The sequence below is a fragment of the Camelus bactrianus genome, chromosome X (genome assembly GCF_048773025.1).
Source record: "Camelus bactrianus isolate YW-2024 breed Bactrian camel chromosome X, ASM4877302v1, whole genome shotgun sequence".
Lineage (NCBI taxonomy): Eukaryota > Metazoa > Chordata > Mammalia > Artiodactyla > Camelidae > Camelus > Camelus bactrianus.
Genome location: NC_133575.1, coordinates 94,027,841 through 94,042,530, shown reverse-complemented (window position 1 = coordinate 94,042,530; position 14,690 = coordinate 94,027,841). Strand labels below are relative to the sequence as shown.

The 14,690-nt window shown below is 37.8% G+C and overlaps 1 long non-coding RNA gene across 12 annotated transcripts in view; it reads right to left on the bottom strand.

The window, feature by feature from the left end:
• Nucleotides 1–14,690, bottom strand: part of LOC123619413 (uncharacterized) — an 874,904-nt gene that overhangs the window by 859,224 nt on the left and 990 nt on the right. The gene's annotated exons all lie outside the window — the stretch shown is intronic.

Genomic DNA, 14,690 nt, shown 5'->3' with positions numbered 1-14,690 from the left:
ATTATATTTACATGACATTTACATTGCGTTAGGTATTGTAAGTAATATAGAGATGATTTGAAGTATATGGGAGGATGTGCATAGGTCATATGCAAATACTATGCCATTTTAGATAAAAGATTTGAGCATCCATGGATTTTGGTGTCTGGTGGTGGTAGGGTGGGTCCTGGAACCAACCCCCGAGGATACTAAGGGAAGACTGTACACTCATTTGCCTGAATATGCCAATGAGAGAGCAACTCTGGAACCATCATCTTATCTTAAACCCTAATAAATATGTCATAATTATCGGCAGACCCCACTGCTATCTCTAGGTACACTGTGGATATGGTGTTTCTTTTCCAAATAGCCTAGGAGTGTATTATTTCAGCACGCAGATAAACTCTGTTAAGAGCAACAAAACATGAAATACAACCTCGGATAAAAATATACAAATAATAGCACTGAATAAATTGATTTCTGAAAGATTTACTAAAACAGTAGCCAGTATCCAGTAGTATATCACCAAATACCATCCTGTAATGAGAGAATCTGAGCCAAAGAGGTTTTTATCTTCAATGTATTTTTAGAACCTGTATTTATGAACCAAATCTGTGTTGTTCATTGAAAAGTAGTTGTTTGGGAATTTGTTATGCTCTCCTAAATGAGAATATAAAGAGCAAGAAATATGGTCCATTATGAACATACACACTTTTCCCTGCCTCCTCCTTTTGTTTTTCTGCTTGCTCAATAGTGGGTAAGGCCCTTGGGAGATACAAAAAGGTAAAGGAATGGGCCCCACCCTGAGGGAGTTTAGTTGAGATAACAGACAGGTCTGAGAAGCAAAACTATACAATATGACAAGATTCCTAATGAGTACTCTGGGAGCTTGGAGGCTATCAGTTCTTGGGTCAGAGAAGGTACCAAGAAACTAGATCTGATCCAGAACTTAAGGAATGGCTAAGATTTGGAGAGGCAGTGAGAAGAGAAAGGGTATTCTAGTCAGATGGAAAAAAGTGAGCATAGGCTTTCTAGGTTCAATGTGTAAGGAATGTTTAGAGGACAATAGCTAGAGTGAGGAGGTCTATGAAGAATAGAAAACATGCAGCTGGGTCAAGATCATGAACAATATCCCATACTAAGGAGCTTTGGCTTTAGATGGTTAACTACTGAATAGCCATCTGCATCAGAATCACCCAGAGAAGACTGTTTAAAAATGAATTATAGGCCCCAACTTCAGTGACTCTCATTCAGCAGGTTTAGGTCTAGGGCCAGGAAACCTGCATTTTGAACAAGCATTCCCCTCCCCAAATTGATTCTGATGCCTGATAGACTGTAAGAACTCCTTCAAGCAATGGAAAACCACAACAGAAAGCCAATTAGAGGCTTTTTAAAAGGGGAGTACCACAGTGATAGAGCACTAATTCAGGACAATACATCTTCTAGTTGTATACTGGGCAGATTGAAGGAGAAGGAGATAAGGGAAGCCAGATGGATGGCTTTACAATAGTTCAGGTGTTAAATCTAGTCACTGATTTACCCATCCCTTTGTTCCCAGAGCCTAGCATAGAGTCTGGAACATAGTAATTCACTCGAAGGCAGAGTTACTTGTAAAGCTAATGAAGTTTATGCTTCATTCTCCTACTTACAGACCCTTTCCCAGTTCCCCACTCCCCAATTTAGTTAAAAACTCACATTCATACCTATTGTTGAATTCTTTCATTTAAAGAAGGCTCCTGAAGTTGTATAAAGCCTCATGTTCCACAAAACACTGGATCCAGTCCTGCATTCAGTGTGTGAGTTGAACTCAAAGATTAACTCTTCAAAGCAAATCACTTAGTGATTTCCTCCTTACTAGAACCCCTTTCTTCAGTTTATTCTCAATATAAGATATGGCTTCTGCTTTAATAAGATCAGCCTATTGTAACATATCACTCCTCTGCCCAAACCCTCCTGTCTCAGAGTAAAAGCCAAATCCTTACAATGGCTCTAAGGACTTATACAGTCTGGACCTGTTACCTCTCTCATCTCATCTTCTCTCCCTCTGCTCACTGTGCTCCAGTTACATTAGCCCCTTCTTATTCCTTGACCATGCCAGGGATATTCCTGCATCAAGGCCTTTGAAATTTCTGTTCCCTTTGCCTGGAATGCTCTTCTCTACAGATATTTTCATGGCTCACTCTTACCTCCTCCAGAGCTCCACTTACATGTCACCTTCTCAGTGACATCTTTTCTGACCACCCTCTCTAAACTGCGATCTTACATACATGTTCCCTGTACGCCCTTCTTTGCTTTACATTTCTCCTTAGCACTCATCACTGTACAGTTGATCCTTGATGATGTCAGGGTTAGGGACACTGACCCTCCGCACAATCAAAAATCCACGTGTTAACTTTACATTGTTCCTCTACATCTATGGTTCTGCATCCACGGATTCAACCAACCATGGATCATGTAGTACTGCAGTAAATATTCACTTAAAAAATCCACATTTAAGTGGACCCATACAGTTCAAACCTGTGTTATTCAAGGGTGAACTGTAAAATCTATTTCAATTTTTGTCTTTTACCATTACTAATGTAAGCTTCATGAAGGTAGATATTTGTCTTTTGTTTTCTATTATATCCCTACCACTTGGAGCAGTACTGGGTATATAAAAGATATTCCAAACAAATCCTCAGTGATGGATGCTACTTTTTAGCTGTATGACATTGGATAAGTTACCTGACTTAAGCCTCAGTTTTCCCACCTATAAAATTGGATAATAGAACCTACTTGATTTAGTAATAAAAAAACGGATCTCTGTAGAGAACTGTAATTTTAAGCAATTTGTTCTTAGAGATTTTAAAGCCTTTCCAACTTACGAATAAAGATGGAAATGAAACATTTTAAAAACAAAATAATAGCATTTACTTCATAGTAGTCTTCCATGGTTTAAAATTAGATAATGTATTTTCATTTAGTGTAGAATGTTACACAGATGAAGTAGTCAATAAATGTTTTTAGGAGTCCTTAATAACTTAATTCAAAGAACATCACCTACTCTACCTCCATGGAAGACCAGCCTAATCCAGGCATAACCTACTTAGCCAGGCTTGGCCAAAGTCACTCACTGACAGCGCTGCAGTTGCAGAAACTACTTTCATTTCTGCTCTTCTTTCCACTGATGAATTGCTGAGAAGTACAGAGGCCGACAGACACACACAGAGAGGCAGATGCGACACACTAGAAGCTCAGCCAGGACGTGGTCCCAGGATGTATCTTGTTTCAGAGAGACATGAAAAGGGAGCCAAGCAACATGCATGCTTTGCTTTATTTGTTGAGGAGTCAATCACAGCAGGAGCCCAGCTACAAGACACTCACCACCACCCCAATGCATATACACATCCTGGTGTGCTTATCAAATAAGCCCTCTTTATTCCTGAGGAGTCATGGGAATCTGAATCAAGAGCAAATCTGCCCATACAGAGAGCAGTAGGTGTCATAACTGACGGTATCATATGACCAGTACCCAATCACTATCACCTTCTCACCCTCTAAGTGAGAGCCGGCCCCTCTCACTCACACACAAGCATGCTGAGCTCAGTCAGAACCTAACAGGATCAGTGCTGCTTTCAACATCTGCTCTTAGACTCCATCCTGACTCTTCATTGTCCAATTACAGGCTACAGATGTGGGTCTTCCTGAAAGGAGAGGGGCCAAGGGAGGCTTCCACACTGCCATGATACAATCTGCTCCTGACAAATGTGTGGCTCTAGCTTTGAGATCAAAACTCTTGCTTCCTCCTTGTTTTCTCTACATCTACTTAAAGAGTAGTTTTCTGTACACACTGAACAGTAACAGTAATTACTAGCTACCATTTACTTAGCAATTACTATGCATGAAGCACCATATTGTCCTTAATCCACCAATAACATGTTAGGTATGGGGGAAACCGAACTGATTCAGATAGTCTGATTTACATAAGAGCATATAGCTAGTAAGTGATAAAGCAAACTCTCAAACAGATCTGCCTAGCTCCAAATCTATACTTGCCACTATACAAACATTCCCATTCTAGAAAGTTACTTAACCACATGCATGAAGCTAACTTGAAGATATGAAGTCCATATCAGTTAGGCAATGTGAAAGGTATCCAGGAAAGACAGAGCAGCTTCAACCAACTCAAGAGAACAAGAGCAACAAGGTTTGGTTCTGGATTATAAACCCCCTCCTGATTTAGACCTTCCATATCTGTCAAAGATCAATACTTCCCCATTTTAATTTTTTCCCTATTGGTTACCTAAGAAGAATCTGTCTACTGGTCCCCAGACATCCTAAGCAACCAGGTTTGGTATGCTGCTGTATCCAATGCTGGGTCCAATCAGGAGAAATAAGTGACATAGTAATTTTAACATGGAAAGTTTAATATAAAGAATTATTAATTATAGCAAGATATTGGAGTAACCAGGGATTGGCTAGGAAGAAGTAAAGACAATTCTAAATGTAGAAATAGCACATATAATGAGCAATCACTATTCCTAAGAGTAAGATAGAAGGAAGAGTCCCTCCTTACCTCCCCTCCAACAGGCCTGAGATCCAGACATTGATGGAGGACCTAGTCATGGCTAAATGGATGGCAGAGATGTTGATGTGGTGCCACACCAGTAAAACATGCTCAAAATATGTTCTTTGGAACTTGTCAGAAACTCACTGTCACAGGGGTTCATGGGAAGTATCTCAGAGACACTCCACTACAAAACCACCTAAGAGGAGGTTACCAGAGGAAGCTTTCAGTAGCTGGGAGCTCCTGGATCCCATGCTCCCATGCACTGCAGAAGCCAAGCACAGAAGAAGCCACCCACACTATTGGAGCTAGACACTGGGGAAGCCACTTGCCCTGCAGGAGCCTACTGTGTGAGTTACACAGGAATCAGAAAAGCAAAAAAATTTCTTCTAATGTCTCTTTAGTACCTGCTGAAAAACTTGGTATCATAACTAGAAAAGGAAAACCATTTTAAGGCTCTTATTTATTTTCACAGATCAGACTATAAGGATAGAGAGCTGAAAATCAAAAACTCATACTGTCAGATCTGGTAAAACTTGGTAGGTTCCTGAGCAGCCAGTTTCTCCTGGTTCTAGCTTCTACCCAATTCTATGCCTTCTCTCCTTTTCTCCTCTGCCTCTTGCCCAGGGGAAAAAAAAACCTGATTTTTGTCATTTTAATTTGGTCTGATTCTAGTTAGTAATAAATATGCATTTTAGAAAAACTGGAAAAGTCATCACTTATACAGAAGAATATTCAAAACATTTCTCAACAAGAGATAACCACAATTAACATTTTAATGTATGTCCTTCCATATATATAGAAAATATAGACATGTATTTGTCTATGTATATTCCAAGCACATGCACACATATGCACACACAAACCCCTGTGTGCACTCACATCTATGCATATGTGCACCTCCACATCTAGTATATACATTTATATAGGTAGATGTATATGTAGATATAAATATGGTAATATTTTTATAAAGCAAAGGATACAAATACTAAGTATCCTTTTGGTTCTTGATTCTCTAAGACTGAAAGCATTGTATATCTCCAATAAAAGAACAAGGAAAACACCTTGCTTACTCATAAATCATTATCCTTAACAATGTGACAGTATTTCATAGTGGTTAAGAGCAGAATTCAACAAGCAATAGGACAAACAGCCCACAGGCTAAATCCTGCCCTCCACTTGTTTTTATAAATGAAATTTTATCAAAGCACAGCCATACCCATTAATTTATGTGTTGTTTATGGCTGCTTTTATGCAGCAACAGCAGAGTTGAGTAGTTGCAACAGAGACCATTCGGTCTACAAAGCCCAAAACATTTACTATCTGACCTTTTACAGAAAAATTTCTCAATCCCTAATTAAGAACATCGAATCTATAGTTAGCCTGCCTGTGCTAAAATTCCACTGATTAAATACTGACTAACTGCACGCCTTGGGCAAATCACTTCCACTCGGAGGCTCCGTTTCCTCATCTTTATAAAATAGAAACAGCAGCATCCCTCTCACAGGGCTATTGGAAACATTAAATGAAATATAAAGGTACATACAACTGTTAAAAAATTAGACCCTAATGAAAGCTTACTATTGTTTCTTAAATAAGCACATCAAATGTCAACAAAAGCAATCACACACAGAGCATCTTTGGCCCAGTACTATACCCTGGAGGGATGGACCTCATCAACTGTATCCTTCGTTTTTCTTTCAGTACACAAAATAGAGGCTTAGAGAAATAGAAAGTCAGCCTACTTATATAAAAATGTAAGTGTGCCATCTCTTACCCTTAGGAGAAGCCCTAGCACAGGAGGCTGAATCCCTCACCCATTCAACTGGCAGAGCCAAACAGCAGCAAAAGAGGTTTGAAACAAACCTCAATCTGGACACAAATATATAATGTGCTTCAATACATACAAGCTGCAGGAATTCCCCTGGTCTCATATCACACTTCCATTGCAGCATTAGTAAGGAGGCTTTGTGTACATCAAGATGACACCTTCCCAGCAATATCATTACCCTAGAAGTGTGGTGACCCACTCTCTTCACCTACCGACTAATTTAAAAGCATTAAAACAAAAATGGTAATAATGCCAGGTGATAAAGAATAGTTTGACTTGGGTTAAAACCATATATTATTTCAATGTAACTTATTTTCTTAAGCCTATTTCTTAGAAGATTTAAATTATAAGTATTTTCCTAAAACTTCACATTTTTTCTTATGGTATTAAGTACCACAGAAGTACAAGGAAGGTTTACCTGGATAACTGCTTTGGATATTGTAAATCAACTATAAATTTTTTAAAAAAAAGAAAAATTGCTTTGGATAAACAAACTAAATCCAAGAAACCTAGAGAATGAATTATTTCCATCTTCTGAAGGATTTTTTTGTTTTTTTGAGCAGCTGAGAAATGAACAGGAGTTTTTGTCTCTTCACTTCAGTAGAATTTTCATCCACCAACCCCCACCCCTGACTGTTCTTACCAACAGACATAGATAGGTAGATGGGCAGAGGTGGCATTGAAAGGAATGGGACGCAATATGATACTGTAGTGATTAGTCTCTACACAAATTGATGCTCAGAATTTTACTTGGCTTTTGATTTCTAGTCCAGATAAAAATGTGTACAAGGGTTTACACTATAACAAAGAAGATAATGACTTGAGTTTCACAATTTACACAACTGAATTCATGTTCTCTAATGATTATTTTTCTCAGAATTATTCTCCTCTGGAATATGGGGATATTTCTTTGGCCTACTGTAGGCAGATGAAAATGTGAGGGAACATGATATAATAGGCTCATATCCCCAAGCACTACACTTAGATAACAAACATGGTCTGTTTCACCAGCATGGGGTACAAATACGGCCCCAAGTCTCACAGCATAGTTCCATTTCTGCATTCTGAATTTTGTGGGCATCTAGATGATATCCTCAAACATTATACTGCTAAGGGGGCACACCTTATCTCTTCCAACGTTGACTATATTTTGCTCTTATTCATAGCTCTTTCTGGAATTCCCTGTCCAACCACTTCTGCCTGTGGAAATCTTGGCCATCTTTCAGATCCCAGCTCAAGTAAAACTATCTCATGAAGGCTTCTCAGATTCAAGAACATACTTCTAAAAGATGTGACTACTCCTACTGCTATGAGATAGAGGATATGAAAAGACAAAAGAAGTAGAATTCATGTGAATCTGGAGAACACTGAGATGGAGTTGCTGGGATAGAGATGAAAGGAGGGCTTTGAACTTTACATTGAGTTTTTTCCCCTGAGTTTACAGATTTGAGTTGAAGTTATTATAAAGACTGTCAACTGGTAAGCTAACAGGGTCTGCTTAACACTGGACTGGATCAGAACAACAGATGACCACCCCACTCACTCACAAGTAGCACAGCACAAGTAATAAGCAACAGCAGTTTACCTGTGGGACAGGAAAGAGCATGGAGAGAGACCCCTCCCCCAGCTGTGGTGGGGGCATCCAGCAATGACTGAAACCCTGAGAAAAGCCATCGGGCAATCCAGCCACTACTCTAAAAACAAAGTAACAGCCTACTACTGGAAGGATTTAAAGACTGTGATGCCCTGAATGTAAACATAAACATGGAAAATCCTAAATCCACCGTAACTCCTGACTACATTGACTCAATCATACATTAATGGCTTAGCAGAAGATGAGGAAGCCCATTCCCAGACATAGGTAATAGTTACCTCAGTGATATCATATGATATCACCCATATGTGGAATCTTAAAAAAAAAAAAAAAAGGAAAAAAGACAAACTTACTTGCAAAACAGAAACAGACTCACAGACATAGAAAATAAACATGGTTTCCAGGGGGGGAGGGGAAGAGGGTCAGAAGGGATAAATTGGGAGTTCAAGATTTGCAGATACTAACTACTACATATAAAATAGATAAACAAGTTTATACTGTAAAATAAATAAATAAATAAATAAATAAATAAATAAATAAATAAATAAATAAATAAATAAGATAGCTAACACCTATCCTTCTCCACCTATTCAAAAATATTGAAGAGGAAGGAATGCTTACTAACTCACTCTATAAGGCCAGCATCACCTGAATACCAAAACCAGAAAAAGACACCACAAAAAAAGAAAATTACAGGCCAGTAACACTGATGAACATAGATGCATGCACAAGTCACAAAATATTAGCAAATCAAATTCAACAACACATTAAAAGGATCATACACCATGATCAAATAGGATTTATCCCAGAGATCCAAGGATTGTTCAGTATCTGTAAACAAATACATCAATGTAATATGCCACATTAACAAACTGAAGAATAAAAATCATATGATTATCTCAATAGTTGCAGAAGCTCTTGACAAAATTCAGACATTTATGGTAAAAACTCTCCACAAAGTGGGTATAGAGAGAACATACCTCAACATAATAAAAGCCACATAAGACAAACCCACAGCCAACATCATACTCAATGGTGAGAAGCTGAAAGCATTTTCTCTTAAGATCTGGAACAAGACAAAGATGCCCACCTTCACCAGTTACTCATCATAGTACTCGAAGTCCTAACCACAGCAATTAGGTTAAAAAAAAAAAAAAAAAGGAATGTAAATTGAAAAGGAAGTAAAACTGGCACTGTTCACAGATGGCGATACTATATATAGAAAATCCTAGTGACTGCACCAAAAAAAATTAGTATAAATGAATTCAATAAAATTATAGAATACAAAATTAATATACAGAAGTCTGTAGCATTTCTTTTTTCCCTCTCGAACTTTTTTTTTAGCTATATTACTTTTATTTTTTTAAGTATAGTCAGTTATAACATGTTAATTTCTGGTGTACAGCATAATGTCCCAGTCATGCATATTTATACATGTATTCATTTTCATACTCTTTTTCATTAAAGATTACAAGATGGAAATCTGTTGCATTTCTATACACTAATAACAAGTTATAAGAAATTTAAAAAACAATCCCATTTACAATTGCATCAAAAAGTTTAAAATACCTAGGAATAAATCAAACCAAAGAAGTAGAAGGCTTGTACTCTGAAAACTAAGACATCGAAGAAAGAAATTAAAAGATGACATAAACAAATGGAAAGATATACTGTGCTCACGGTTGGAAGAATATTGTTAAAATGACCACACTACCCAAAGCAATCTACATAGTCAGTGCATTCCCTATCAAAATACCAAAGGCATTTTTCACAGACCTAGAACAAATAATACTAAAATTTGTACATAAACACAAAGGCATTTGACATTGGTCTTAGCAATATTTTTTTTGGATCCGTCTCCTTAGTAAAGGGAAACAAAAGCAAATATGGACAAATGGAACTGTATCAAACTGAGAAATTGTGCACAACCAAAGAAACAATCCACAAACTGAAAAGGCAGTGTACTGAATAGGAGAAAATATTTACAAATGATATATCCAATAAGGGGTTAATATCCAGAGTCAATAAGGAGGTAATATCAAAAGTATACCAAGAACTCATACAACTCAACATCAAAAAACAACCCAATTTAAAAATGGGCAGTGGATTATGGAGAACAGTATGGAGGTTCCTTAAAAAACTAAAAATAAACTTTCCATATGATCCAGCAATCCCACGCCTGGGCATATAGCCAGAAAAGATGAAAACTCCAATTAAAAAAAAAAAATACATGCACCACAGAAAAAAAAAGATACATGTACCCCAACATTCATAGAAGCACTATTTCCAAAAGCCAAGGCATGGAAGCAACCTAAATGTCCATCAACAGATGGATGGATAAAGAAGATATGGTATATATACAATGGAATATTACTTAGCCATTAAAAAGAATGAAATACTGAGAGGAAGGTACAGCTCAGTGGCAGAGAACATACCTAGCATGCATGAGGTCCTGGGTTCAATCCCCAGTACCTCCATCAAATCAAATTACCTCCCCCCACCAAGAAAAAAAAAAAATGAAATATTGGCATTTGCAGCAGCAACACGGATGGACCTAGACATTATCATACTAAGTCAGAGAAAAGAAATATCATATCATTTATATGTGGAATCTGAAAAATTATAAGTGAACTTATTTACAAAACAAATAGATTCATACACAGAAAACAAATTTATAGTCACCAAAGGGGAAAGGAGGGGAGGGATAAATTAGGGATTTGGGATTAACAGATACACAGTACTATATATAAAACAGAAAAACAAGGTCCTACTGTACAGTACAGGGAACTATATTCAATATCTTGTAATAAGCTATAATGGAAAAGAAATCTGAAAAATAGAGATATGTATAACTAAATCATTTTGCTGTACACCTGAAACGTAAATCAACTATATTTCAATTTTTTTTAAAGAATGGGCAGAGGACCTGAATACATTTTTCTAAAGATGGCATACAGATGGCCAACAGGCAGATGAAATGATGCTGAATATCACTAATCATCAGGGAAATTCAAATCAAAACCACAATGAGATTATCACATCATACCTTTCAGAATGGCTATCATCAAAAAGATAACAAGTAAGTGTTGGCAAGGACATGCAGAAAAGTGAACCCTCATGCACTGCTGGTGGGATCATAAATTGATACAGCCGCTATGGAAAACAGTATGGAGGTTCTTCAAAAAATTAAATAAAACCACCATGTGATCCAGCAATTTCCAGGTATTTACCCCCCCCCCCAAAAAAACACTAATTCAAAAAGGTATATGCATTGCATCATTATTTATAATAACCAAGGTATGGAAGCAACCTGAGTGTCCATCAATAGATAAAGAAGATGTGGTATACATACAATGGAATATTAATCAGCCATAAAAAATGAAATCTTGCCATTTGCAACAACATGGATGGATCTAGAGGATATTACGCTAAGTGAAATAAGTCAGAAAGACAAGTACCATATGATCTCATATAAGAGGAATCTGAAACAAAATAAAATGAAAGCAGACTCATGGATATAGAGAACAAAGAGGTGGTTGTCAGATGGGAGGGGTGGGAGGGCAAAACAGGTGAGGAAGATTAAGAGGTACAAACCTGGTTATGAAATAAGCCACAGGGATGTAATATACAACATAAGGAACATAGTCAAAAATATTTTAATAACTTTATATGAGGACAGATAATTACTAGACTCATGGTGATCATTTCATAATGTACACAAGTATCGAATCACTATGTAGTACACCTGAAACTAATATTGTATATCAACTATTTTTTTTTAATTTTGTAAAAAATGCAGAATCTGTGAAGCACAATAAAGCAAGGTATGCCTATACTCTTTTTTTCTCCCCTTTCTTGAAATCAAGAACACGATGTTGGAGGTGAACCACCTTTAACCATATAGACAAGGATTATACCCCGGAAAATGGTGGCACAACAAGATGGAAGAAACCTAACTCCACGAATGACTGTGTGAAGGAAAGCCACCCCGCCAGGCCTGATCCAGAGGTACTTAAGTTGATGGATGGTTACTAGTCACCCCAAGGAAAGAAGGAAGGAAAAAGCAGCAAGAACCTCATCTCTCCCACCGGCAACATTTGTTTTGCTTTCTTTCCCCCTCACAAGCCTAAAATTTGCCTAACAGTATGGGGGCCCAGAAAAGAACACCTTGCTGTATACAACAATAGAAAACTCACCCATATTCTAACTAAGCATACCAAAACCCTTAGCTTTGCAGGCTTCTTAGCAATTTACCGTCTCTTCCCTAAAGACTACTCCATCTTTCAAGGTGAAAAGGTAAAGGCAAGACCAGGTTAAAAAAATTTTAAAGGCAATATTACTCCATTATTTTGCCAAAGCTCATAAGAGCTAGTAAACCCAAATTTCAAATAATGTTTGCCCTATGTCATATATTCTTACAAATTATATGGGGTTCCTATTTGTAGGGAGAAAAAAAAAGGCACGACAGCTGCAAGTATGATCTTTCTGAAGGAGCCATGGGATATTTGGCAAGTAATCCATATTTCTTCCTACTTTATCTGGATTACTATTAGTGATTTCATTAATGCTCTTTCAGAATTAAAAAGACTTACACGTTTTTATGCGTATTTACGTTTATTAGATAACTTGAACTAGACAACTCCTACATTAACGTCAAACACTCCAGCATTTTGGATTCTACTATAATGCAGATTTTGAGCCAACTTAGGCTGACATTTGTTCTTACAGAAAAACTCTAAGCAAGCAGCCTTTATTATATGATACTGTCTCCCAAAACCAACCTTAAAAAGGAAAGAGCTTGTGAAAATATTCGTAAATTTTTATGCACTATACAAGAAATGGAATGTGATGACAACTAATAAAGTAACCTACCATAAGGGTAGGACATTTGCGGAATTTTTCATATTATTTCACATTGCCCTTTTCTGAATGGTGGGGTCTGTTTTTGAGCAAGAGTAAGCCAAAATCTCTGGCCCTAAAGTCTTAAGGTGCTATCAAGCAATGAAGTATAGTGGAAAAAACTCTCAAAAAGAGTTACTCATTTCCAAGATCATGTCTCGAGAAAGAAAATGCCTAGTTTGTGTAAGCACAGACATTGATGCTGGAACAGAGTATAATGGGGAGAGAAGGTGAGGTCAGAGAAGTAATGAGGGTCCAGATCATGAAGGGGTCTATAAGGCTATTGGAATTACTTGGGTTTCTCTTAACATGATATGGGAGGCACTGGAAAGAGGGTTTTGGACATGATCTGATTTATGAATAGTATCACTCCAACTGTTGTATTGAGAATAGACTGAAATATAGTAATGGTAGAAGCGGGGAGACCAGTTATGAGGATATTGCAATATTCAAGGTGAGAGAGCCTTAAAGCTTGAACTAGGAGAAAGCAATAGAGCTCAGAAGTGGATTAAGTTTTCTTCATCCCATCACCAAATTCCGAACCATTTCTGAAAGGCCATATAGCATAACCAAGCAAAACGCTTTTACAATAACCTTCATCTTCCAACACAAAAAGCCATACCGCCCCCTAAATGCTTCATCTTTTTATTCTCCATATTATAAAGTCTCATAGTTCCCACTCTGGTATCACTTTCTTAAGTAAACAGTGCATCAATGGCCTACTGTCTAAATATTAATACCACATTTGTTAGCCAACAGAAATTCAGGCAAGAAGCCAAAGGACTCAAAATTTTTGTGAAACTTATTGATAAGGATGGATACTGAAAGCTTTGCTAGGGCTGTCACTGAGTTAAGGAAAAGCTGTATGAAAGGAAAAGGCACTAGTATGCAATTACTCTGTTCGTTTCCCTTAAAATCAAGCACACTTGTATCTCCATTACCTCACTAAGTCCATTATGGGCCTTGGATTTTCATCACCCCAGGAACTACAATGAAGGGTAACCTGCCATGTATGGGTCTAATCCTGAAACAGGAAGGGGGCAAGGCACAGCCATTCAAGAAACAACACAACAATTAACATCAGGATGGCTGAGGATTCAAACCCTAGTAGGCCGTGAGGCTCAAGATGGTGGGAGATTTGACTTCTAGTAGACATTGAGCTTCATTATACGCCCACTGTAATATATTAGCATGGTGAATAACAGGCCCACAAGCACCATGGCAGACCCAAGGCTAGCCACAAAAGGTCAAAGAGTGGGAAATGGCTAACTTCTTGAGAATCCCGGCCCCTTCCCTAGGCTAGTTAGACTGGTCCTTCCATTTATTAGCATATGAAGCCACTGAGCCCATAAAAACTGGCAACACAAGCCTCCTGGCCTCCTCCCTTCTCCCCCTCTTCAGAGATGGCTCACATTCTGTCTATGGAGTGTGTACCTACTTTTAATCTAATCTGAGCACCCAACAAGCACACCTCATGGCCTTTCTCTTGCCTTTTGATGTATTTCTAAATAAATCTACCTTAATTGTGGCTCGCTCTTGAATTCTTTCCTGCGCAAAGCCAAGGACCCACACTTGGCGGGGTACGTCCCAGGAGCTCAACCGAAGCCTGGGACATGGCCCTCTCTCCTCACGACCCACATCCATTTTTCCTGAATCAGTCCTAGATTACAACTCAAGTCAATAAAATCACGGAACTATCAGAAATGGCATTAATGCCATAAACTAATTACGATAATTTAATTCAGCTGATCTCTTATAGGAACACTAACAAGTTGCTCTGCTTCAGCTGAGCTCTTATAGGAACACTAACAAGTTGCTCTGCTAGAAAGAAAAGGCATAAG